We start from the raw sequence: 27,673 nt of genomic DNA on the forward strand, positions 1-27,673 counted from the left end.
CCTACTTTTAAGGACTTTGAAATTGTTTCCCATTTTTCTCATTATGAAACATAAATCAGTGATGAACATCCTTGACAATTCTATGCTTTGAAGCCAAATGTACTTTTCAAGTTTTAAACTTCAAACGTCCAAATGCAGAGATAGATGCAACTTAGAACCTCTGCCCCTGGGAACTAAGACATTGCCTGCCTGAAGTTACTTCAACCAGGAAAGCAGGTGTTTTAGAGTCAGAAATCCTGGGGTGTAGATCACTACAATCAGTGCACAACATTGTGTCGGGGGCTTTGCACCTGTAGTCTCAACCCTCACAGCCACTAACGGTAGAATGTACTAGTCATTCCATTTTACAGGCAAGGAAATAGGTTCTGGGAAGTTTTGAAACGTTGCCGGAGTTTACGTAGTTCCAAAGTCCATGGTTTTTTTCCATTACGCCAAGGCTACCGGTAGATGAACGGCTTTGTTTAAGGTGCTTATCTCGTGCTAGTAGCTGCAGATCTGCACTGCACTGAATGTTGTTCACAGCCTGTTGACACTTTTCCTTTTTGAATGGGGAGGGGTGTGACTTGACAAAACACAGCTTGAAATGAATGCGGTTGGACAACCTCGGGATTCCAAACCCATCACTAAGCACTTTTCTTTACATTATTATCTCCAGCGGCCAGTCCTGCTCTTTCACAGAGCAAGGCTTAGGAAGGAGGAACCTGTGGACTCATCTGGAAGCTCATTTGCATACTAAACATAAGTGAAAGCAGTGTGTTTACTACTAGAAAGCATAGTAAGCAAGGTTACCACTTGGACTGTATTGAGATCAATTAAAATAAAGGTGTTGTTTAAATTGCCCCCTCCACACACACTGTGTATGTTTGTTTGTATATAACTTAAGTAGGAGTTACTCAGGGGCACTGGTGGACATTATGGTGGGCTAACTCCCCCAGCCACCCCAACCCTTCAGTGTAAGTTCGGTTTGGGGTCAAAGACCTCACTTTAGGAAGTCCCCTCCCAAAGGGAGCAAGAACGCACCGGGGCAAGTACAGTTCTGCTCAATATCAGTTTACCCCTGGATCACAGGACAGAGCCCTCATGAACTGCAAAGCCCTGCCGCATCTGGCCGCGTCTCCTGACATCCCTTCATGCTGCCTGCACTTGGGCCCCTTCTCCAGAAAGTACGCTCCACTTTCTAGAACTGCTACAATGATTTCAAGCGGATTCATTTTCCAGCCAGCAAGCACATCCACCCCCTGGGAAAGTGGGCCGTGGGGATGCACACAGACAAGCCCAACACAAGCCTTGCTCCATGTTCTTTCTCCTGAGCCCATTTTCTGATCATGGAATCAAGATTGTGTTGACTGAAAGAAAAACACACAACGTAAAACTTCTGAGTTAAGTTTTATTCGGGGACCTTACTAAGGACCATAGCCTCTCAGATAGCTCTGAGAAACTGCTCCAAAGAGATTAAGGAGGAGCCGGAATATACAGGATCTTTTTTGCTGGGAAAAACATGTATTCAAGCATAAAAAGGTTACTGCTGATCACAAAGAACAGATATCTCAAGTTGATGATTTTAGTGTTCTATGTATGGGAAGATGCAAGAATCTGGGGTCATTAAAATTTTTTCTTAGATATGCATCTTAACTATCTAAGGACACTGATATCCAAAGCACAGAATGCCTCCTGTTGTTTTTTTTTCCCCCCACCCGGAATTCCCCTCAGGGTGCACTGTTGGTGGGTGACTGCAGTGACCAATGGCTTGATCCTGTAGAACTGGAAGGGCAAGCAATGTTTTTTTCTTGACAATGATAATCCTAAAAGAACATCAGAAGCCCCAGGCCCAGGGTGACCATTCACAATAGGTAGTCAATAGTGATGTCTCCTTCTCTGGACCCCATTGTATGCCTGGATAAAAGGGATAGGGCCTTATCTGCAGAATCCTTAGCAGATTATTAATTAAGGCCCTACTGTCTGCCAAGCAGACAGGAATTTCCGGTTCTAAAGATGACAAAACTGAAGGACACAGCCCTTGACTTCAAGAAACTCACAATCTAAGGGAGATAGTAAAAGACCAGATAATTACAATTTTGTCAATTTTACCAGTGCTGGGATAGAGGAGTGTTCACTTGGTTCTGTGGGATCCCAGAAAAAGGAGCATGGTGTGGGAGTGAGGGATGTTTCAAGAAAGACTCTTGAGGGGGAATTCCCTGGCAGTCCAGTGGTTAGGACTCCAGGCTTCCACTGCAGGGGACCCAGATCGATCCCTGGTCGGGGAACTAGGATCCCACAAGCCGCACCACATGGCGGCTGGGGAAAAAAAAAAAAAAGAAAGAAAGACTCTGGAGAGGCAGTAACACCTGATTCCATGTTGGTGGATGTTTAAGAATCAGCCTAGCTCGTGCAGGGGCAGGGAAGCAGGTTCTCCAGGCAGACAGAACAGCATCTGAAGCAAGGAGCTTAGGGCCCCTTGTCCCAGCAATCTTGGATGGGGCGGGTGGAGTGGGGCGAGAGTGGTAAGAAATAGGGCTGGGCAAGGAAGCAGGGGGTCCAGGAATTGAAATTTTACCCTAGGGCAACAGGGAGCCAAGAGACTGTCAACAGCCATCTAGAGGGAGGTTGGGAGGACGGGGGAAGCTTGGTGGTACCCCTGGGGTAAAGTTGCCAGCTTCAGCAAAGAAAGATGCAGGACGATCAGTTAAATTGAACTTCAGACAAACAACAAATCACTTTTAGCATAAGTATGTCCCATTGCCCCATACAATGTTGGGAAATACTTACACTATTTATTTGTTTCTTATCTGAAGTTCAGATTTAAGTGGGTGTCATGTATTTTTCTGGTGACCCTGCTCTGGGAGGAGAGTCAAGTCAGTGGCCGCAGGAAGGTTGGGGGATGAAAGGCATCAGGCTGATGTTTATTTTAGGGATGGAGTAGCCTAAGTTTAGTGATTGATGACAGGGGGTGGAGTGGTTCCCTGGAGCCCAGATGGACCCCAGGGAGTGGGTGGGAAAACTTGACTGGAGTGGGGGTAAAACCGAGCAAAGGGCTCGCCTGCCCACGGCACGGAAAGCCAAACACTGACAGCTGGAGTTTGCAGCAAAGTAAGGGTTGATTACAGGGCGCCAAGCAAGGGAGTGGAGTGGGAGGCAAGCCTCAAATCCACTCCAACTTGGTCTTTGAGTTAGGGGGCTTTTTAAAGGGGAAGCACAAAGAGACTGGGATTAATCATCATTTTATGACATTTCTGTGACATTTCTTAATCATAGTTTTGGGAGTCGCGATGTCTCTTGTTTACAATTCTCTGCCCAGGTGATCCATGACTCCAGGGTCCATTAGCTCATCATGCCCAGAAGAAACAACCTGAGTTTGTATGTTAATGATGATATCCATAATAACAATTTTAGTATATTAACGATGTTACCGACAACAGCAATTTTAGTCATCTGACTCGATTAGTGTTCAGTTAGCATAGAATTGAAATCAGAGGGGACAAGAAAGGGAATGAAGTTTTGGATAGAGAGGTTAATCATAAAGTCAGTAAGGGAACTCAGTTTTAGGGGGACTTGGTTTCAGAGGATCCAGAGAAACTTCTCTGCTGCCCGACCCCAGGGCTCCACTAACTGGTTCCACACATTCCTCCTGCCATATGCCCTGTTACTTAGAGCTTATGTGTTACTCCACCCAAGAGAGGTCTTTTCATTTCTCACTAACTTTCTCAAAGAAGCTGCCCTTTTCCAGAAGGCTTTGTATTACTGAATTGAGGCATTTAACCTGGCCTGGAGTAAATATGCCTCTTTCTCCTTTTGGAAGGCAAGGACAAAGTCTCATTTATCTCTAGGCCTCAGCACAGCCCATCCCCATCATCCATGGAATTTAAGGAATTCTAATGCTCTAAATTGGCATCAGGGCAAGGCTCTCAGGCAGGAATGACAGATTATTAGAGTAGGGGGAAGGACATTAGAGTTCTTTCCCCTAAAAATTAGCCTTAATATCCATAAACATTAGTTAGCACTTTCATAAAGAAATAGGGAGTGGGAAGAATGGTGGATTCAATGTCCCAGGAGCAAGAGCATGTCCCAGCTTTGCCAGGAGTGGCTGTGAGGCCTGGGCCCACCTCTTTATCTCTAATGGGTTTAATGGGTCTAATTGTACTGCTCTTTCCTGTCTCCTACGACTTTCAATGCCTCAAATGAAATCATCTATGTGAAAGGCATTGAAAATGGCACACAGTGATGTTGTTAGTGACTCTACCAGACTAGACAGAGCTGGAATCAGGTTAGATAAGAACTTCTCCTTCCCAGGAGGAAGGCTGGACTACAGAACCAGCCTGACATTCACCACACCGCGATGGCCAGGCAGGGTGCAGGGTACAATGCTTTCCAATCTTCCCTGACCATCAGAATCACCCGAGGGGCTTGTGAAAATATATAGATTTGCTTGGAGAGTCCTCTTTCTAGATCTCTGAATCAGAATCTTCAGGGAATGTGGAAATGAATCCCCGAAGGAGAAAGTAATTATCAGCCAGCTTTGGTGCTAGACAGACCTGGGTTCTGTTTAAATTGCTTAATAGTGGTTTTGTGACATCGGTCATATTACTTCTCTGAGCCTTGGTATCCTTATCCATATAAAAGGAGGTGATAATATAGGACGGTAAGGATTTAAAATAGCAGTTTTAAAGTGCTTGGGACCTAGCAGAAACTCAATTGCTATTGTTGTTTGTGAGATAGAAACCCAGTGACTCAGTGATTAACACAACCTCAGTTTGGCCAGCTATATGATTTCGTTTGGAAGACTAAACAGGACGTAGATGGAGGAATTTGCGGTAGCTCAAGAGGCCCAGGTTCCTTCCAGCTGCGTCCTCTCACACCCTGCCCATGGCCGCCCACCGTGGACCTCGGCCTTCTGAGTCATCCCCACCTGTGGGGGGGTTCTCAGCTTTTGCAGCCCCCCTCCTGGTCAGATTGAGAAACCCTTCCTCATATTTCACTTGCATTTGTCTAAACAACTCCCCTGTCGAAAAAAACCCAACAGCCATTTCCTCTTATTTCCAGCCCAAGATAATAGCTGCCCTGGAACCTCTCATTACCATTAACTGCATCCGCTATGATCTCAATTTCAAGCGCCCCACGCTCTGACCACCATCTCTCTTTCCAGCTCAAGGACCCTGCCGCCAACAACTCCGTGACCACATTGGGACTGCCCATCTGTGAACTGTCTTCCCTGTGTCTCCCAGCCTCGAGTCCCTCCTTAACCAGCTCAGATCCATCATTAGAATCACTCCATTCCGTTACCCCTCTCTGCCTTGTGGTACTCAGCAGGCAAAACTGCAGCTCTGCACCCACATGCTGAAAAGGAGGAGAAAAACACGCAAGGCACTGACTGATCTCACTCTGAGTTCAGAAGACTTAGGTTCTTCTCCTCCATTCATGTTAACATTCCCATCCACACTTTCTCCAGTCGCTTCAAAACTCCAGCACCTGCTCCACAGCCTCACTCTCAGCCTTGATCTTGTTTCCTATGTCACTGAGCAAAGAAAAGAACTGCCACCTGTATCTCCACTTGGCTATCTAATAGCTGACCGCTTCTCAAAATTTATGTGCAAACAGATCACGTGGGGATCTTGTTAAATGCAGATTCTGCTGCAGTAGGGTGGGTGGGGCCTGAGAGTCTGCATTTCTAATGTGTTCCAGGTGACGCTGAGCTGCTGGTGTGGGGACCACTCTCTGAGTGGTGAGGTCATGGGCATCTCAACCTTAATAGGTCCAACATTTAACTCCTAATCCTTACCCCCATCCATAGCCCAGTCTGAATGAGGTTTCTCGCAGCTTCCTCCTTCTCCATCAAGGATGCAAGATGCACAGGAGGGGATGGAGGGAGGGATATCAAAAGGAACTCCAGCTTTGTGAGTGCTGTCCAACAGAAATATGGTGTGAGCCACATGAGTAATTTAAAAATTTCCAGTAGCCACACTTAAAAAGTAAAAAGAAACAGGTGAATTTAATTTTAGTAATATATTTATTTAACCCAACATATCTAAAAATGTTATTTCAACATTTAATCAGTATAAAAAATTATTAATGAGATTTTTTTCATGCCAAGTCTTTGAAATCCAGTATGTAGAGTACACTTACATCACATCTCAATTTGGATGTTCAATTTTCATCAGAAAGATTGAATCTTTATCTAGATTTTATAAAATGTACAGTTGAAAAAGTGAATTGACATACAAAGTTTGTTCCAAACATATTTGAGTGTTTTCCAGTAACTGGAACAAGTATCGATTTTTATATTTAAATTTAAATGAATTAAAATTAATATTAGATTTCTCAGTTGCACTAGCCATATTTTAAGTATTCAGTGCCTAGTGGCTACCATATTGGACAGCACAGACCTAGAGCAATTACACTGTGGTCATCAGTTGGGAGAAGACTCTTGGGGTCAGGGTCTATGCTGTAATTCATCTCAGAGCCCACCACCTCAGATGCATGGCCTAGGGCCTGCACTCAGTACTTTTTCCTGGAAAGAATTTATTCCCCAGTCAAAAATTGACCTCTAGGAAGACACGATCAGTTTCCAAACATGACCACTAGGGGGCAGGATCTGGCTATCATCCCTTGGCAAGGAAAGGGGGACCCTTAACAATTTTCTAGGTGGAAGATCATTCAGCGCAGCGTTTTTCATGCTGCTGGTCATGACCCATTAGTAGCATCAATTAAGTGGGTGATACCTACATTCAAAAAAAGACTAGAAAAAAATGAGAATATAAGCATTGCTATTGTTCTGTGTAACTTTGTTTCAGTTTTATTTATATATGTATTGTGTATGGGTCTCCATGTAAAAAAAAAAAATGTCTTTCTTAACTGTGAGTCACGGTCAAAAAAGTCTTAAAATCACTTTAATCTCCCTTGTCTACAGATAATGAAACCAAAGCCACAAGTTGACCAGTGTTGAAGCTAGAAAATGGGGACATGAGAGCTCCTTCTCTTTTCTCCTCTTTCTTCACATGTTTTACATTCTCCATAATAAAAAGTTAATTTAAGAAGAAACTGAGCTCAGAACAGTGAAATGTCATCTGATGGGCTCACAGTTAGGAATGGCAGAGCCAGGACTCAACCCAACCCTTTAATACTAATTTAGCAGGTATTTCTGAGGGGCAGACTATGTGTCAGGTGCTGTGCTAAACAACGGGGAGACAGGAGGGGATGAAATAAGCACAGCCCCTGCCCGCCTGGAGCTTGCAGACCAGTCGGGAAGATAGACATTAGTCACTAACCTCACAAGTAAATGTATTGTTACAAACAATAATACCTGCACTGAAGGACAATGGACTCAGCACCCAAGAGAACAGCACACGGGGACCCCGCTTAGATTGGAGAGGCCAAGGCAGCTGCTCTGAGAAGCTGGCATCGAAGAGCAGCCTGAGTCACACAGGCTGTGTGTGTGTGTGTGTGTGTGTGTGTGTGGTATGGGTGTATATATGGTGTGTGTGTGGTATGTGTGCATATACTGTGTGTGTGTATAGTGTGTGTGTATGGTGTGTGTATGTATGAGTGTGTATGATATGGATGTGTGTATGGTATGTATGTGTGTGTTTGGGAGTGTACATGGGTGGTATGTATGTGAATGTGTGTATATGTGTATATATGTACATGTATCATATGGGTGTGTTTATGGTATACATGTGTATGTGATATGTGGGTATATGTATGAATGGTGTGTGTGTAGGGGTATATGTGTATATAGTGTGTGGGTATAGGTGTATGGTGTGTGTGTGTGTGTGTGTGTGTGTGTGTGTGCAGTGACAGGCATGCTGTTATTATTCCCTGAGTGAACAAGCTATGTGAAGGCGGTGGAGGCTACTCGAAAGCTGAAAGAGCTTGGGGTGTTCCAGAAATTTCCAGGAGACTCGTGTGCCTGGAGAGTGGTGAGCACTGGGCATGGCCTAAGAGGAGACGGGGGAGGTGGGCAGGGCCAGATCTGCAGGACCTCCTGGGTCTTGTTAAGGATTTGGAGTTTTACCTTATAGGGAAGCCATTGAATCGTTTTGAATAGGGAAGGGACATGATTTGGGCTGTATTTTAAGAAAACCCTCTGGTTCTGAGTGGAGAATGGGTTGAGGGGTGGAGCATGGGAGCAGGGAGGCCGGTTAGGAGCTGTCTCAGTGAGTGGGTGAAAAGTGGTATCCGGCCTTCACCTCTGAAGGGTCAATACGCCCCCAAACCCACATATCTTCTTTGGCCTCATTTGGCTGCCTACCTTCCATTTGTCCCCAAACCCATCTCCACCCTTCTCCACTGTGCTCAGGGCTGGCCTGGGTGGACACAGCAGGGGGCCCTTTGTCCTCCAGCTTCAGCTGGGTTTGGCCAATGGAGAGCCCCACAGGAGAGGGTCGGCCAGGAGCCAGTGGGGCTGGGGTATTTGTTCTTCTCCCGCCCAAAGGGTCATCCCACAACCAGAGGTCACAACTGCAGTCAGGTGGCCCTGTCCTCGAAACTCTGTCCCTCCAAGTTCCATAACTGCTCACTCCCCGCACCTGTCAGGACCTAGAGGTGGTGACACAGTCCCACTGTCCCTAGCCCTGGAGAACTGCACTGTCCCTTGTGTTTCCTATCCCCTGCCCATCACCTGTAGAGTAGTCCTTCCATAAAGTTCTCCTCCGGTTACCACTCTGACCGAACCACTTCCTACCCCACTCCCTACTCCACTCCCTACCCCAGCTGGCAAAACAGTTTCAGTGGAAAGAGCCTGGACTCGGGTCAGATAAAACCAGGACTGGACCTGGCTCTGTCATTTACTAGCTCTGTGTGGGGTAGTCACAGCCTCTCTGAGCCAGTGTGTTCATAGTAATGTAAGGACACCATTATCTTAGGACGATGAAATAACACATGCGAGGGCTTGGTGCATGCCTAGGGCGTAACAGACAGTCACACACGCTAGTTCCGTTCTTCTTCCTTGCCCCGCACCGAGCAAACACTTATGCCTCTGTAATGGGTCGGCGCTAGGTGCTGGGGTGACGGGCACACCAGGAAGCACAGGGCACCATTTCTGCCTGCTCGGAGGCCACAGTGGCTCCCCCAGCTCAACTCCTCCTAATTCAAAGTGGAAAGTAGTGAGGGTAACATTTCAAACCATTCATTTCTTTTTGACTACTAGGTGGCAGGCATTTTTCCAGAGTCTCGAGGTAGATTAGTGACCAGGCATTGCAAAGAGTTGTGGTGATCAGAGGGGCTTCAAAGAGGACGTTGCATTTACTTTTAGCTTTAAAGGAACTGTTACTTAAAGGTAGGGGCATATCAGTCTCCCTGGTCCTGAACTTTACCCTCCTTCCTTCCTCCCCCTGGGAGAGCCTGCAAAATTCCCCAGACTGAGAACCTGGGCCTTAATTAGTTACAGTTACTCCTGGAGTGTCTTAGATCATGTGTGCTGGGGTGGAAGGCATCTTGAGAAGTGAGCCTTAAAAGACTTCTCCAGGTGTGGTAAGGCAGGTGTAAGGGGGCAAAAGCACAGGACAGTGACCACTGCAGGCTCACTGAAAGCTGGGGACATGGAAGGGAGAGGTGGGAGCACAAAACACTAGAAAACTGGGTTGAGACCATATTGCTAAACCAAGCCATGTGAATTTAATGCTGCAGATACTGGCTTTGAGCAGGGGGCAGACACAATTCAGAGCTGGGCTTCCAAAGCCTTTGTCTGATAACCTAAGTAAGGTGGACAGGGGCTGGAGGTGCCCACTATGGACCACGTGTTGGGACTCAAGTGCCCAAATTTGGGTGATGGCTGAGCACTCACGAGGACCAGACCTTGATGTTGCAAGAATGATACATGGTACAATAACATCAGTGAACATTTAGTAAGTACCCGTGATGAACTTGGCACTATGTCCTTTACTTGGGTAATTGTGGTTAATCCTTAGTAAATAGCTCGGTGCAAACTATCAGTCCTTTTTGCAGAGAAGAGTCTAAGCCCCTCACCCCCTACACCTGCCCCACCACCCTTGGAGATGACCAGAAAGAGGATGGGCATTTAGGTTTGGAACTCCAGGGGGAAGCCCGGGTGGACATTTCTCTTTGGGAGTAATGAGTGATATCAAGTGATTGCTGAAGTCAGGGGAAGCAGTGAATGTGAGGGACAGCAGCAGAGGGGGAAGCATCTAGGGATGCGAGAAGAGAACCAGAAGACACTGTCACAGGGAAGGCGAAGAAGAAAGAAGGCTCTGCCCGGAGGTTAAGTGACAAGGACTGAACATTGACAAATGCGTTTGAGGTTCAAGGGGTCAGAGCCAAATTCGGATGGAATGGTGAGGGCAGAGGCTCAGTGGGGTGGCCTGAGAATAGATGGGAAGTGAAAGTAGAGGCAGCAAGGAGGACACTTTCTTTGTTTTAATAAAATAATACTTTTAAAATTAAAATAGTATTACCTTCTCATCATAGACGGTCAGAAAATATCTTTTTATACAAATGTGATTTTTTTTAAGTTTTATTTATTTTTGGCTGAGTTGGGTCTTCGTTGCTGCACGTGGGCTTTCTCTAGTTGCGGCAAGTGGGGTCTGCTCTTCATTGCGGCACGCGGGCTTCTCATTGCAGTGGCTTCTCTTGTTGCGGAGCACGGGCTCTAGGCGTGCGGGCGTCAGTAGTTGCAGCACGCGGGCTCAGTAGTTGCGACATGCAGTCCCTAGAGCACAGGGGCTTCAGTAGTTGCCGCACGTGGGCTCAGCAGTTGTGGTGCACGGGCTTAGTTGCTCTGCGGCATGTGGGATCTTCCCAGACCAGGGATTGAACCCGTGTCCCCTGCATTGGCAGGTGGATTCTTTTTTTTTTTTTTTTTAGCAGGTGGATTCTTAACCACTGCGCCACCAGGGAAGTCCCCAGAACATATTTTTAAAGTATAAAAAAAATAAAACAAGTGATACCACATGAACCCATCAATTGAAGATCATCACTGATAGCATTTTAGATATTTTTATGCATTTTTGCTTATAGCAGTCATATCAATTACACAAAATTTATACTGCTTTTCCTCCCACTTTAGATTAAAATGTAAAATTTACCCGCAGTACTAGTTTGGGTGCTTTTGGCTGCAAGTATCAAAAAACCCAACTAAAAGTGGTTTGAACAATAAGGACAATTTTTATCTCACATAACAATAAGTCCAGGGGCCAATCCAGACTGGTTAATTTAGGGGGTCAGTTATGTCTTCAAGGACACTAGCTCCATCCCCACTTTTGCTCTGCCATCTTCAGCTGTTGGAATAGCCTCTTAGGCTGCTTACTCACAGTCCTAAAATGCCTGCCATAGTTCCAGGCATCACAGGCAAATGACAGCACCCTGGAGCACGAAAAGAGCATAGCCCTGTATATCCCGTTTTTTTGTTTGTTTTTTTAAAAAATAAATTTATTTATTTATTTATTTTTGGCTGCGTTGGGTCTTCGTTGCTGTGCGCGGGCTTTTCTCTAGTTGCGGTGAGCGGGGACTACTCTTCGTTGTGGTGTGCAGGCTTCTCATTGCGGTGGCTTCTCTTGTTGCAGAGCAAGGGCTCTAGCCACGCAGACTCAGTAGTTGTGGCATGCGGGCTTCAGTAGTTGTGGTGCACGGGCTCAGTAGTTGTGGCACATGGGCTTAGTTGCTCCGCGGCATGTGGGATCTTCCCGGACCAGGGCTTAGAACCCGTGTCTCCTGCATTGGCTGGCAGATTCTTAACCACTGCGCCACCAGGGAAGTCCCTATATCCCGTTTAGACAACTAGGAAAGGCCTATTTAGAAGGCCTCCCACCTATTTCCCTCCCCATCTCAACCTGGAGCAAATCACCGTGTGACCTGGAGCAACTGACTTGATCTCTTGGTGCCTTGGTGTTCTTTGCCAATGGGAATTATACCCGTGTTTGATTCATAAGGTTGTCATGAGAACTGACAATCTGTGTAAAGCACTTAGAACAATGCTTGGCACATGATTTGTGCTCTAAAAATATTTGCTATTATTATCTGATGTCAAGAATTGCGTCATATTCCTCGGTCTAACCAATCATTTGGCAGGGCAATGAGAGGGCCAGTGGGCTTGGACCAATCAGGATCCACCCACCAGGGCTGGGGAGGGGCTCACTTGGAAGCTATGACTGTTCATAGGCAAAACAGGGGTTAGCAAGGAAAAAAGGGAGAGTTGGAGAATGGGTATTAATCATCCAACAGGATCTGCCACACCTGTATTTTTTTTAATTTATTGAATGCTTAGTTGTACCAGGCACCATGTCAAGCATTAATTAATTAATTAATTAATTAATTATTGGCCTCGCTGTCTTGCGGGATCTCCTCCCCTCACACACACCTGGGATTGAACCCATGCGCCCTGCAGTGGAAGCGCAGAGTCTTAACCACTGGACCACCAGGGAAGTCCCCTGTATCGTTTTTTAAAAACAATGTTTATCGACATATGAACACTGTTCTACATGTGTGTATTCTGTTTTGTTTTTTTTTAACTTTTTATTCTGAAGTCATTTCAGGCTTACAAAATACTTGCAAAAAAGTACAAGGAGGTCCCATACACCTGACACCTAGCTTCCCCAAATGTTCACTTCTTACTTTTAACTACAGTGTTAGTATCAAAACCAGGAAATTAACATTGATACAATTCTAAAAATCCCTTTACCGTCTTTACTCAAATGTTACCAGTTGTCCCCCAGCGTCCTTTTTCTGGTCCAGGATCATGCAATACATTGGGTTTTAACTATAAACACCATTTTAAAGCTGCACAGATGTTCGCAGAACCTTAACTCTCCCTTACTGCCGGACCTGTTGGCTGTTTACAACGTCACCATTGTGTACATTTCAAATGATATATTTGGGGCAGATCTTTTGGGCAGGTGGCTAAAAAGGAATTACTGAGTCAAAGGATATGAATATTTTTAAAGCCTTGATGCATGTTGGGAATTGCTTTCTAGAAAACTGTACCAGTTGATACCTCCAGAAGTAATGTATAAATACTCATCTTCCCATATTCTTAGAAGCCTTCAGAATTGTATTACTGTCTTTAATCTCTGCTATTTTGATAGATGAAAATCTTATCTCATTGTTTAGCTTGCATTTCCTTGATTCTTTTGAGGTTTAACATTTTTTCATGTATATATTAGCCATTTATCCCTTTATTAATTGGGGGTCTGTGTTCTCTCATTTATTTAAGGTCTTTATATATTAAGTAGATTAACTTTTTGACAAATTTGAGACAAGTATTTTCCACAAAATTTTTTTTTTGGCTTTTTCTTTTGTTCATATTATCTCATAACATAAAGGTTAAATTTTTTTTTAAGGAACCAGAAGAGTAATTCTTTCCCTTGTTAAGTCTTCAGTTGCTTTTTGTCTGAGTTTAAGAGTAACATATGCCTATTAAAGAAAATTAGAAAAACACTTATATTGCTTTTAGCCCTAGAAAGTCTTCCACTGTCCAGAGATTGGACATGTATTTAATTTTCTTCTAATTTGCTATGTTTTAATTTTATGTCCTTAGCACTTTAATTCACCTGGAATTTATTTTGGTGTATTCTGTGAAGCATGGGTCTAAATTGCTCTTTTCCAAATAGCTAATCAGTTATCTAAGCACCTTGCTTTCAGCACTACTACTAACTAATCTTTCTGCTTCCCACTGTCAGTGTTAGCTATTGTTGCAATAATGCCGCATAACAAGCAAATCCAAAACTGAGGGGCATACAACAACAAGCATGTACTTCTCATTCGTGCCCCTGTGGGCAGGTTAAGTTTCAGCTCATCTAGGCTGGGCTGGCTTCCAAGCTGTGAGTGGGATCAGGTCACTTCCATGTGTCTTTCACTCTCCTTAAACCAGCAACTAACTACCCGAGGGATGTTCTCATGGTGAAAGGCATGGCTACAGAGACCAAGTTCAACTGTAATAGCACATTTAAGACCTCTGCTTGTATCATTCCATTGGCCAAAGCAAGTCACAAGGTCAGGCCCAACATCAGTGGTGCGGGAGAAATATTTCACCTCCATGGAGATGGTGCATAGTCACATGGTGAAGGGTGTGTTTTCAGGGAGAGATGAAGAATTGAGAACCGAAATGCAATCAATCTACCACACCCACGGAAACAGTCTTTCAGGAAACTAGGTTGTGTTAAGATAAAGGCAGAACAGAATCTAGATAGGGACCCAAGGTCAAGAGAAGTTTGTTTTGTTTTAATTTCTTTATTTTATTTTTGGCTGCGTTGGGTCTTCGTTGTTGCGTGTGGGCTTTCTCTAGTTGCGGCGAGCGGGGGCTACTCTTTGTTGTGGTGCACGGGCTTCTCATTGCGGTGGCTTCTCTTGTTGCGGAGCACGGGCTCTAGGTGCGTGGGCTTCAGTAGCTGTGGCACGTGAGCACCATAGTTGTGGCTCGCGGGCTCTAGAGCGCAGGCTCAGTAGTTGTGGCACAGGCGTCTAGCTACTCCGTGGCATGTGGGATTTTCCCGGACCAGGGCTTGAACCCTTGTCCCCTGCGTTGGCAGGCAGATTCTTAACCACTGCACCACGAGGGAAGCCCCAAGAGAAGTTTTTTAGGCAAGGAGGTACTCGAGTTTGCTTATATAGAGTGAGAAAAGGGGTGGAGGGGTGGGTGGGCACAGAAATTATTTACCCTAAAAAGCATATTTGTTGAAAGCAAAGGAATTGGAGCTGGGCCTGAGGTTTCCAATAACAACTGTGGATAATGAGAGGAGATCTCAGCAAAGTAAAAGATCTGCCAAACAGAGGCAGACCTTAACCCTGACAGTGCCCCCCAAGCCAAATGTCTGCAAGCAATGAGGTATTATCAGGTATAAAGTGTAGGAGGGGGTGAATAATGAAGCATCAGTCTGGCTGGGGCAGAAGATTCTCATGGGAGAGGAGGTGAAACCAAAGCAGATTTGGAGCAGATTCGTTCTGGAAGTCTTCCAGAACAGGCCGGGGGAGGGGAGGGTGGCTTCCTAGCCCTGCATGAGTCCCCCAAAACACCCACTCTCATTCCTTATCCCCAGCCTTGTCCAGCTCCCTGCATTTCCTAAAATGTATCTTGGATGATTAGCTATAATCTTGTAAATGTGTGTGTAGCATGAGATTAGATTTAGGATTCAGTCGTCTCTGTATCTCTGCAGGCTCATGCTTGAGCCTGCATTTCCTGTTTCAGATGACAGGGACTGTGTTTTAATTTCTCAATATAATGCCTGGCACAGCCTTACCTGCAGAAAAGTGTGTTCACAGTGACTTTTGATGAGGTTCTGTAATTCTTCACTTTGCATGTATAGACACGGATTTAGAGACATGCAAGCTCCCTTGGCCCGGAAGGGCCTTCTACAAACTAGCTTGTCAGTCTTCTCACTCCCGCCTCTTTTGCGGCATACACAGGGGTGTAATTCAATTCTATCTGATTTTTGTTTATTGAGAGCCTTTTATGTGCCAGACACTGAGAAGAAGCTGAATTGTGGGTAAGGAGACAGGGAGGGAGCAGGCTATAGCTCCGGCCTTTAAGATGTATCCACATAAGAGAAACTTCATGTCTGGGGTTACTGAATGAAACCCAGGATTCGGTGTTGGGATTACAATTCATTGGGGATAATTTAACCCACCTCTTGGCTTTTTTGGGGCGGGGGGAGGAATGAGGCCTCCAGTTCATTGTGTGTAATGATCCTATACCTCTATACTCTCCACACTGGGGACTCAGTCTTTAGATTCAGCTGTCTAATAAGGGTACATCAGAGGGAGAGAAAAAGTGTGATTTGGGGGTCAGGTTATCTAGCCTCTCTCAGGCCAGAGCACAGGCCGAAGCCCAAAAAGCAAGAGAAGAAAACAAGAGCAGTGCCTCCCCTGCTTCCCTCCCCAACTATCTCCCCGCTGGGGAGATAGCTACCTTCACTGTTTGCAGATTTCTTTCCCTCCCTGTGCTGGGCTAGGGCTAGAGCTGGAGCCAGAAAGAGCCCAACCTTAGCTCCGGTTTGCCCAAATCTGTAGATGTCACCACACCTGTCTTTACAATTCCTTCCAACCCACTGACCTTAACAACTTCTAGAACTCATTGGTAAGGCAGCATGGTGTGGAGGGGCGGTGGTTAATGAGGTGGAAACCCCACTGGTCTTGGGATACCTTGGGTCCTAGTCCTGCCTCTGCCATCCATTGCTGTATAATCTTGGTCGAATCACTCCCTCAGCCTCTGTGGCCTCTTCTTATCCTTCAGGGCATGGCTTACATGTCACCTGCTCAGGGAGGCCCTCCCCCATCTAAATTGGCCCTCTCTGTCCTCCATATCATTGCCCCTTCTGTTCGATTTCTTTATAGCACCACAATTTGTAATCACACACAGGTAGCTATGTATGTGTATATATACACGTATATGTAAGTATAGATAAATACATATATAATTATATTTGTTTGCTCATTTGGTTTGTTTCTCTGCTGGATTCTAGATTGTAGGCTCCAGGAATGAAGAGATTGTGTGTCTTTGACCCTTGCATTCTCAGAGCCTGGCACAGTGCCTGGCACAAAGGAGGACACAGAAAAGTAATTTAGTGAATGAATAAAAAGAATGAATGGCAGCTGACCCATGTGATCTCCCAGGTTCCTTCCAGCTGAAAAAGTTTATGAGGCTACGGTTTCCCGCCAAGAGGCCCATTCCAGGGCCTCTCTCAGAGTTCCCCGTTGGGGGAAGGTGGGAGGGTGTGGGGCCGAGCCCCGGACTCCAGCGATTTTATACCGGGATTAGCGCAGATCAGAAGCCGGCTCCGGCCACGCCTCCCGATCGGCCAGCCGGGGGCGGGGCCAGGCCGCCTGCAGCCCGGTGATATTCCGGGCGTGCACCAGGCCAGGGGCGGCGAGTGGGCGGGTGCGAACGCCAGCCAATGGAGGGGCCGGACCAGAACGCCCCCAGTCCCCCAGCTTGCGGGTGCAGGGGGCGTGGCCCCAACCCCTCAGGTTCCCCAAGTGGGGGCCTGGGCCGAGCCGTCGCCTAGCAACGCCCCGCCCCGCCCCCTGGGCGGCCTCGGGCGCCTACCCCCAGCATGGCCTGGCAAGGCTGGCCTTCGTCGTGGCTGTGGGTCGCCAGCTGCGGGCTGCTGCTCCTGGTCCTCGTCCTGCTCGTGAGCCCCAGCAGCTGCCGAGCGCGGCGGACCCTCCGCAGCCTGTTCACGGCGCGTAGCCAGCGGCTGCTCTTCCGAATCGGGTTCGTGCCGGGCTCCGGCGGGATGCGGGGCTCGGGAAAGCGGTCGCGCTGGAAAGGGGGACTGAGAGGGGTGCCGGGGGAGGGTTTAGGGGTTCTGACGGGGCTAGGGCTAGGGGATCCAGGGCCAGAGAAGAGCGATCGGAGAGGCAGGCTGGAGAAGCCACTGATCTGGGGGGACTGAGGAAGAGCAGTTGGGGGTGGAAAATTGGGCTGGGCTGGGGAAAGCAGTTTGCGGCGGGGGTGGGGGGGTGTGGGGAGCAGGCCAGGGTAGCCAGAGAAAGGGGGCGTTGAGAGGACATCTGGAGAAAAGAGCCAGATGAGGGGCTGGAGACAAGGGAGCTGGAAAAAGAGAGCAGGTGCAGGAGCCCGGGCTCCCGCCACCCCCGCAAGTTCCTCCAGTGGCAGGTGCTGGTGAGAAGGCATGTCTCAGACCGTCTAAGTCTCACGTGAAACCGCTAACCCCTTCCATGTGTCCCTGTCCCCCTCCCCATCGCTCAATTCCCTACCATTCAATGTAAGCTCTTCTGTCCCAACAGAGAGTCCCAACTCTGTAGGTCAGTCTGTCCCTTTCCTTCAGTCCCCTCCCCCACCAATCCTGGCCCCAGTCATAAGCCTCAGGCTGTGAAATCCGACCCTAATCACTCAGCCTGACTTGTTGCTGGTTCACTGACCTCCAATGACTTTTTCCTTTCTGACCACCCCCACTCCCACCCCAGTCCTCATTCTTCCCTTCCAGCTACTTCGACTCCTTCCTGGACCAAGCAAGGTTGGCGACCAGCCCTGTTCTGCCACAGAAACACTAAGAGGCAGCGAAGGAGCCACAAGAGGAAGGCTTCCTAGGGTCTCTGTCCCCTTCCCATTACCAGCAGGGCCAGGGGGCAGGACCTCAGGCCCCAGTTGAAGGACAGTGATGTTGGGCCTGGGAACTATGGGAGCCCTGGCCCCAGGCCAGGCTCGGGGGAGGACCTAAGCCGGGAATTTCCTGAGTTTCAGAGAAGACATTGTACAATTCACCCCTCCTCCCCGACCACCCCAGATATCCCAGAAGCTTCACCCCTAGGATTGTGCTCACACTCACTCTAAGACAAAGAGATATAAGGGCCCAGTGGGGGGCAAACTGGAAAAACATAGGTTGGGGGGGAATCTTGCACATGTGCCTTTTGGGGCATTCGCATCTCTAACAGCCCAAACATTGGTCACATTCTCAGTGATGCTCCGACTAAGTCACCACTGCTCTGCATTAAAATAATGAGATTTACAAATATTCAAATATCTGCATATTTAGGATTAAAAAAAAATTTCTCCTTACAACATTTATAGAAATTTTATTGCTCTATTTGGGGAGGGATTTTTAAATCTACTTCCAGCTTTCAAAATTGGTAACATTGAAATCACACAAATGGCCTGAGGAAGTGAAAAATAAAGGTTCCACAAGAGACTGGAATCAGAAGTCCTGAGATCAAAATTCCCAAGGTCGCCACCTCAGAATCCTGAGGGTTTGGCTATTCCTGGAACTTGGGGTCTGGGAGTTTCCAAATCCTCAAACTTGGAATTCTCAGAGAGCTTCTTTGGAATTCAGTATTCTGTGGGCTTTCCTGTGGCTGGATTTCAAGGTTGCCTTGGAACCAACTCCCCAAATTTGCAGAGCAGAAGGGCGTGCCTGGAATCAGAATCCCAGATCCTGCCCCTCCAGGGTCTGGGAAACAATCAGTCCAGTCCCTTGGGGGAGAAGCCACTGGCTGCTGGGAGGGACAGGGGGTGTTAGCAGGAAACGGTCTGAGGGAAATGGGCAGGTGTCAATGCTGTGAGGGTGCCTCCAGGAAGGATGGAGAGGGAGGGGGACAGGATGGGTGAGGACATGATGGGAGGGGCAGAGCGCATGGGCACACTCCACCCTAAATGTGTGGCTGAGGGGACCACAAGTAGAGGATTCTACTGGAGGCTGGAAAGTGGATGATGGAGATAGGAAGCAATGGCTGGGAGAGGAGTCGTTGTTGATGTTATCATTAATAACAATACTCACTGGTGTTTGACAGAGTTATTAAGGGCTTTCCTCAAACATAACCACCATTGTCTTGGGATGGGGATAACTGGGCGCAATGCAGGGTTGATTTGGGCTAGCCTGAGGCAGACACACACATTTGGGACTCTGCGGGGCCTGGGAGGCAGCGTGTAGTAGTTAAGCATATAGCATGTGGGGACAGACAATCTGCTTTTGAATCCTAGCTTTTGTGCCTTAGTAGCCACGTGACCTTGGACAAATAACTCAGCCTCTCTGTGCCTCAGTTGTTTGCATCTGTAAACGGGCCTGGTGATAGTGCCTATCTCACAGCGCTCCTGTGAGGATCAAATGAAATTCTACGTAGAGCCTGGCTTGTAGTAAGTGCTCAGGAAATGTTAGCAATTGCTCATTCTATAGCATGAGGGATGGGTGGGAGGGAGGATACATGGCGGTGGGCCATGGCTCCTTCTGGAGCTTCCTTTGTTTTTTTTTAGATAGGCGCCCAGATAGCTTGTCAACTTCCTTTTTTTTTTTTTTTTGGCTGCACCATGCGGCACGTGGGATCTTAGTTACCTGACCAAGGATCGAACCGGTGCCCCCTGCAGTGGAGGCACGGAGTCTTTTTTTTTCTTTTATAAATGTATTTACTTGTTTATTTATTTTTGGCTGCGTTGGGTCTTCGTTGCTGCGCACGGGCTTTCTCTAGTTGCGGAGAGCTGGGGGCTACTCTTCGTTGTGGTGCACGGGGCTCTCATTGCGGTGGCTTCTCTTGTTGCGGAGCATGGGCTCCAGGGTGCGCGGACTTCAGTAGTTGTGGCACACAGCCTCAGTAGTTGTGGCACACAGGCTCGGTAGTTGTGGCGCACGGGCTTAATTGCTCCGCGGCATGTGGGATCTTCCCGGACCAGGGCTTGAACCCGTGTCTCCTGCATTGGCTGGTGGATTCTTAACCACTGCGCCGCCAGGGAAGCCCGAGGCATGGAGTCTTAACCACTGGACCACCAGGGAAGTCCCCTGTATCGTTTTTTAAAAACAATGTTTATCGACATATGAACACTGTTCTACATGTGTGTATTCTGTTTTGTTTTTTTTTAACTTTTTATTCTGAAGTCATTTCAGGCTTACAAAATACTTGCAAAAAGGTACAAGGAGGTCCCATACACCTGACACCTAGCTTCCCCAAATGTTCACTTCTTACTTTTAACTACAGTGTTAGTATCAAAACCAGGAAATTAACATTGATACAATTCTAAAAATCCCTTTACCGTCTTTACTCAAATGTTACCAGTTGTCCCCCAGCGTCCTTTTTCTGGTCCAGGATCATGCAATACATTGGGTTTTAACTATAAACACCATTTTAAAGCTGCACAGATGTTCGCAGAACCTTAACTCTTCCCTTACTGCCGGACCTGTTGGCTGTTTACAACGTCACCATTGTGTACATTTCAAATGATATATTTGGGGCAGATCTTTTGGGCAGGTGGCTAAAAAGGAATTACTGAGTCAAAGGATATGAATATTTTTAAAGCCTTGATGCATGTTGGGAATTGCTTTCTAGAAAACTGTACCAGTTGATACCTCCAGAAGTAATGTATAAATACTCATCTTCCCATATTCTTAGAAGCCTTCAGAATTGTATTACTGTCTTTAATCTCTGCTATTTTGATAGATGAAAATCTTATCTCATTGTTTAGCTTGCATTTCCTTGATTCTTTTGAGGTTTAACATTTTTTCATGTATATATTAGCCATTTATCCCTTTATTAATTGGGGGTCTGTGTTCTCTCATTTATTTAAGGTCTTTATATATTAAGTAGATTAACTTTTTGACAAATTTGAGACAAGTATTTTCCACAAAATTTTTTTTTTGGCTTTTTCTTTTGTTCATATTATCTCATAACATAAAGGTTAAATTTTTTTTTAAGGAACCAGAAGAGTAATTCTTTCCCTTGTTAAGTCTTCAGTTGCTTTTTGTCTGAGTTTAAGAGTAACATATGCCTATTAAAGAAAATTAGAAAAACACTTATATTGCTTTTAGCCCTAGAAAGTCTTCCACTGTCCAGAGATTGGACATGTATTTAATTTTCTTCTAATTTGCTATGTTTTAATTTTATGTCCTTAGCACTTTAATTCACCTGGAATTTATTTTGGTGTATTCTGTGAAGCATGGGTCTAAATTGCTCTTTTCCAAATAGCTAATCAGTTATCTAAGCACCTTGCTTTCAGCACTACTACTAACTAATCTTTCTGCTTCCCACTGTCAGTGTTAGCTATTGTTGCAATAATGCCGCATAACAAGCAAATCCAAAACTGAGGGGCATACAACAACAAGCATGTACTTCTCATTCGTGCCCCTGTGGGCAGGTTAAGTTTCAGCTCATCTAGGCTGGGCTGGCTTCCAAGCTGTGAGTGGGATCAGGTCACTTCCATGTGTCTTTCACTCTCCTTAAACCAGCAACTAACTACCCGAGGGATGTTCTCATGGTGAAAGGCATGGCTACAGAGACCAAGTTCAACTGTAATAGCACATTTAAGACCTCTGCTTGTATCATTCCATTGGCCAAAGCAAGTCACAAGGTCAGGCCCAACATCAGTGGTGCGGGAGAAATATTTCACCTCCATGGAGATGGTGCATAGTCACATGGTGAAGGGTGTGTTTTCAGGGAGAGATGAAGAATTGAGAACCGAAATGCAATCAATCTACCACACCCACGGAAACAGTCTTTCAGGAAACTAGGTTGTGTTAAGATAAAGGCAGAACAGAATCTAGATAGGGACCCAAGGTCAAGAGAAGTTTGTTTTGTTTTAATTTCTTTATTTTATTTTTGGCTGCGTTGGGTCTTCGTTGTTGCGTGTGGGCTTTCTCTAGTTGCGGCGAGCGGGGGCTACTCTTTGTTGTGGTGCACGGGCTTCTCATTGCGGTGGCTTCTCTTGTTGCGGAGCACGGGCTCTAGGTGCGTGGGCTTCAGTAGCTGTGGCACGTGAGCACCATAGTTGTGGCTCGCGGGCTCTAGAGCGCAGGCTCAGTAGTTGTGGCACAGGCGTCTAGCTACTCCGTGGCATGTGGGATTTTCCCGGACCAGGGCTTGAACCCTTGTCCCCTGCGTTGGCAGGCAGATTCTTAACCACTGCACCACGAGGGAAGCCCCAAGAGAAGTTTTTTAGGCAAGGAGGTACTCGAGTTTGCTTATATAGAGTGAGAAAAGGGGTGGAGGGGTGGGTGGGCACAGAAATTATTTACCCTAAAAAGCATATTTGTTGAAAGCAAAGGAATTGGAGCTGGGCCTGAGGTTTCCAATAACAACTGTGGATAATGAGAGGAGATCTCAGCAAAGTAAAAGATCTGCCAAACAGAGGCAGACCTTAACCCTGACAGTGCCCCCCAAGCCAAATGTCTGCAAGCAATGAGGTATTATCAGGTATAAAGTGTAGGAGGGGGTGAATAATGAAGCATCAGTCTGGCTGGGGCAGAAGATTCTCATGGGAGAGGAGGTGAAACCAAAGCAGATTTGGAGCAGATTCGTTCTGGAAGTCTTCCAGAACAGGCCGGGGGAGGGGAGGGTGGCTTCCTAGCCCTGCATGAGTCCCCCAAAACACCCACTCTCATTCCTTATCCCCAGCCTTGTCCAGCTCCCTGCATTTCCTAAAATGTATCTTGGATGATTAGCTATAATCTTGTAAATGTGTGTGTAGCATGAGATTAGATTTAGGATTCAGTCGTCTCTGTATCTCTGCAGGCTCATGCTTGAGCCTGCATTTCCTGTTTCAGATGACAGGGACTGTGTTTTAATTTCTCAATATAATGCCTGGCACAGCCTTACCTGCAGAAAAGTGTGTTCACAGTGACTTTTGATGAGGTTCTGTAATTCTTCACTTTGCATGTATAGACACGGATTTAGAGACATGCAAGCTCCCTTGGCCCGGAAGGGCCTTCTACAAACTAGCTTGTCAGTCTTCTCACTCCCGCCTCTTTTGCGGCATACACAGGGGTGTAATTCAATTCTATCTGATTTTTGTTTATTGAGAGCCTTTTATGTGCCAGACACTGAGAAGAAGCTGAATTGTGGGTAAGGAGACAGGGAGGGAGCAGGCTATAGCTCCGGCCTTTAAGATGTATCCACATAAGAGAAACTTCATGTCTGGGGTTACTGAATGAAACCCAGGATTCGGTGTTGGGATTACAATTCATTGGGGATAATTTAACCCACCTCTTGGCTTTTTTGGGGCGGGGGGAGGAATGAGGCCTCCAGTTCATTGTGTGTAATGATCCTATACCTCTATACTCTCCACACTGGGGACTCAGTCTTTAGATTCAGCTGTCTAATAAGGGTACATCAGAGGGAGAGAAAAAGTGTGATTTGGGGGTCAGGTTATCTAGCCTCTCTCAGGCCAGAGCACAGGCCGAAGCCCAAAAAGCAAGAGAAGAAAACAAGAGCAGTGCCTCCCCTGCTTCCCTCCCCAACTATCTCCCCGCTGGGGAGATAGCTACCTTCACTGTTTGCAGATTTCTTTCCCTCCCTGTGCTGGGCTAGGGCTAGAGCTGGAGCCAGAAAGAGCCCAACCTTAGCTCCGGTTTGCCCAAATCTGTAGATGTCACCACACCTGTCTTTACAATTCCTTCCAACCCACTGACCTTAACAACTTCTAGAACTCATTGGTAAGGCAGCATGGTGTGGAGGGGCGGTGGTTAATGAGGTGGAAACCCCACTGGTCTTGGGATACCTTGGGTCCTAGTCCTGCCTCTGCCATCCATTGCTGTATAATCTTGGTCGAATCACTCCCTCAGCCTCTGTGGCCTCTTCTTATCCTTCAGGGCATGGCTTACATGTCACCTGCTCAGGGAGGCCCTCCCCCATCTAAATTGGCCCTCTCTGTCCTCCATATCATTGCCCCTTCTGTTCGATTTCTTTATAGCACCACAATTTGTAATCACACACAGGTAGCTATGTATGTGTATATATACACGTATATGTAAGTATAGATAAATACATATATAATTATATTTGTTTGCTCATTTGGTTTGTTTCTCTGCTGGATTCTAGATTGTAGGCTCCAGGAATGAAGAGATTGTGTGTCTTTGACCCTTGCATTCTCAGAGCCTGGCACAGTGCCTGGCACAAAGGAGGACACAGAAAAGTAATTTAGTGAATGAATAAAAAGAATGAATGGCAGCTGACCCATGTGATCTCCCAGGTTCCTTCCAGCTGAAAAAGTTTATGAGGCTACGGTTTCCCGCCAAGAGGCCCATTCCAGGGCCTCTCTCAGAGTTCCCCGTTGGGGGAAGGTGGGAGGGTGTGGGGCCGAGCCCCGGACTCCAGCGATTTTATACCGGGATTAGCGCAGATCAGAAGCCGGCTCCGGCCACGCCTCCCGATCGGCCAGCCGGGGGCGGGGCCAGGCCGCCTGCAGCCCGGTGATATTCCGGGCGTGCACCAGGCCAGGGGCGGCGAGTGGGCGGGTGCGAACGCCAGCCAATGGAGGGGCCGGACCAGAACGCCCCCAGTCCCCCAGCTTGCGGGTGCAGGGGGCGTGGCCCCAACCCCTCAGGTTCCCCAAGTGGGGGCCTGGGCCGAGCCGTCGCCTAGCAACGCCCCGCCCCGCCCCCTGGGCGGCCTCGGGCGCCTACCCCCAGCATGGCCTGGCAAGGCTGGCCTTCGTCGTGGCTGTGGGTCGCCAGCTGCGGGCTGCTGCTCCTGGTCCTCGTCCTGCTCGTGAGCCCCAGCAGCTGCCGAGCGCGGCGGACCCTCCGCAGCCTGTTCACGGCGCGTAGCCAGCGGCTGCTCTTCCGAATCGGGTTCGTGCCGGGCTCCGGCGGGATGCGGGGCTCGGGAAAGCGGTCGCGCTGGAAAGGGGGACTGAGAGGGGTGCCGGGGGAGGGTTTAGGGGTTCTGACGGGGCTAGGGCTAGGGGATCCAGGGCCAGAGAAGAGCGATCGGAGAGGCAGGCTGGAGAAGCCACTGATCTGGGGGGACTGAGGAAGAGCAGTTGGGGGTGGAAAATTGGGCTGGGCTGGGGAAAGCAGTTTGCGGCGGGGGTGGGGGGGTGTGGGGAGCAGGCCAGGGTAGCCAGAGAAAGGGGGCGTTGAGAGGACATCTGGAGAAAAGAGCCAGATGAGGGGCTGGAGACAAGGGAGCTGGAAAAAGAGAGCAGGTGCAGGAGCCCGGGCTCCCGCCACCCCCGCAAGTTCCTCCAGTGGCAGGTGCTGGTGAGAAGGCATGTCTCAGACCGTCTAAGTCTCACGTGAAACCGCTAACCCCTTCCATGTGTCCCTGTCCCCCTCCCCATCGCTCAATTCCCTACCATTCAATGTAAGCTCTTCTGTCCCAACAGAGAGTCCCAACTCTGTAGGTCAGTCTGTCCCTTTCCTTCAGTCCCCTCCCCCACCAATCCTGGCCCCAGTCATAAGCCTCAGGCTGTGAAATCCGACCCTAATCACTCAGCCTGACTTGTTGCTGGTTCACTGACCTCCAATGACTTTTTCCTTTCTGACCACCCCCACTCCCACCCCAGTCCTCATTCTTCCCTTCCAGCTACTTCGACTCCTTCCTGGACCAAGCAAGGTTGGCGACCAGCCCTGTTCTGCCACAGAAACACTAAGAGGCAGCGAAGGAGCCACAAGAGGAAGGCTTCCTAGGGTCTCTGTCCCCTTCCCATTACCAGCAGGGCCAGGGGGCAGGACCTCAGGCCCCAGTTGAAGGACAGTGATGTTGGGCCTGGGAACTATGGGAGCCCTGGCCCCAGGCCAGGCTCGGGGGAGGACCTAAGCCGGGAATTTCCTGAGTTTCAGAGAAGACATTGTACAATTCACCCCTCCTCCCCGACCACCCCAGATATCCCAGAAGCTTCACCCCTAGGATTGTGCTCACACTCACTCTAAGACAAAGAGATATAAGGGCCCAGTGGGGGGCAAACTGGAAAAACATAGGTTGGGGGGGAATCTTGCACATGTGCCTTTTGGGGCATTCGCATCTCTAACAGCCCAAACATTGGTCACATTCTCAGTGATGCTCCGACTAAGTCACCACTGCTCTGCATTAAAATAATGAGATTTACAAATATTCAAATATCTGCATATTTAGGATTAAAAAAAAATTTCTCCTTACAACATTTATAGAAATTTTATTGCTCTATTTGGGGAGGGATTTTTAAATCTACTTCCAGCTTTCAAAATTGGTAACATTGAAATCACACAAATGGCCTGAGGAAGTGAAAAATAAAGGTTCCACAAGAGACTGGAATCAGAAGTCCTGAGATCAAAATTCCCAAGGTCGCCACCTCAGAATCCTGAGGGTTTGGCTATTCCTGGAACTTGGGGTCTGGGAGTTTCCAAATCCTCAAACTTGGAATTCTCAGAGAGCTTCTTTGGAATTCAGTATTCTGTGGGCTTTCCTGTGGCTGGATTTCAAGGTTGCCTTGGAACCAACTCCCCAAATTTGCAGAGCAGAAGGGCGTGCCTGGAATCAGAATCCCAGATCCTGCCCCTCCAGGGTCTGGGAAACAATCAGTCCAGTCCCTTGGGGGAGAAGCCACTGGCTGCTGGGAGGGACAGGGGGTGTTAGCAGGAAACGGTCTGAGGGAAATGGGCAGGTGTCAATGCTGTGAGGGTGCCTCCAGGAAGGATGGAGAGGGAGGGGGACAGGATGGGTCAGGACATGATGGGAGGGGCAGAGCGCATGGGCACACTCCACCCTAAATGTGTGGCTGAGGGGACCACAAGTAGAGGATTCTACTGGAGGCTGGAAAGTGGATGATGGAGATAGGAAGCAATGGCTGGGAGAGGAGTCGTTGTTGATGTTATCATTAATAACAATACTCACTGGTGTTTGACAGAGTTATTAAGGGCTTTCCTCAAACATAACCACCATTGTCTTGGGATGGGGATAACTGGGCGCAATGCAGGGTTGATTTGGGCTAGCCTGAGGCAGACACACACATTTGGGACTCTGCGGGGCCTGGGAGGCAGCGTGTAGTAGTTAAGCATATAGCATGTGGGGACAGACAATCTGCTTTTGAATCCTAGCTTTTGTGCCTTAGTAGCCACGTGACCTTGGACAAATAACTCAGCCTCTCTGTGCCTCAGTTGTTTGCATCTGTAAACGGGCCTGGTGATAGTGCCTATCTCACAGCGCTCCTGTGAGGATCAAATGAAATTCTACGTAGAGCCTGGCTTGTAGTAAGTGCTCAGGAAATGTTAGCAATTGCTCATTCTATAGCATGAGGGATGGGTGGGAGGGAGGATACATGGCGGTGGGCCATGGCTCCTTCTGGAGCTTCCTTTGTTTTTTTTTAGATAGGCGCCCAGATAGCTTGTCAACTTCCTTTTTTTTTTTTTTTTGGCTGCACCATGCGGCACGTGGGATCTTAGTTACCTGACCAAGGATCGAACCGGTGCCCCCTGCAGTGGAGGCACGGAGTCTTTTTTTTTCTTTTATAAATGTATTTACTTGTTTATTTATTTTTGGCTGCGTTGGGTCTTCGTTGCTGCGCACGGGCTTTCTCTAGTTGCGGAGAGCTGGGGGC

Source organism: Balaenoptera physalus, assembly GCF_965194825.1.
Source record: "Balaenoptera physalus genome assembly, chromosome: 6".
Classification (NCBI taxonomy): domain Eukaryota; kingdom Metazoa; phylum Chordata; class Mammalia; order Artiodactyla; family Balaenopteridae; genus Balaenoptera; species Balaenoptera physalus.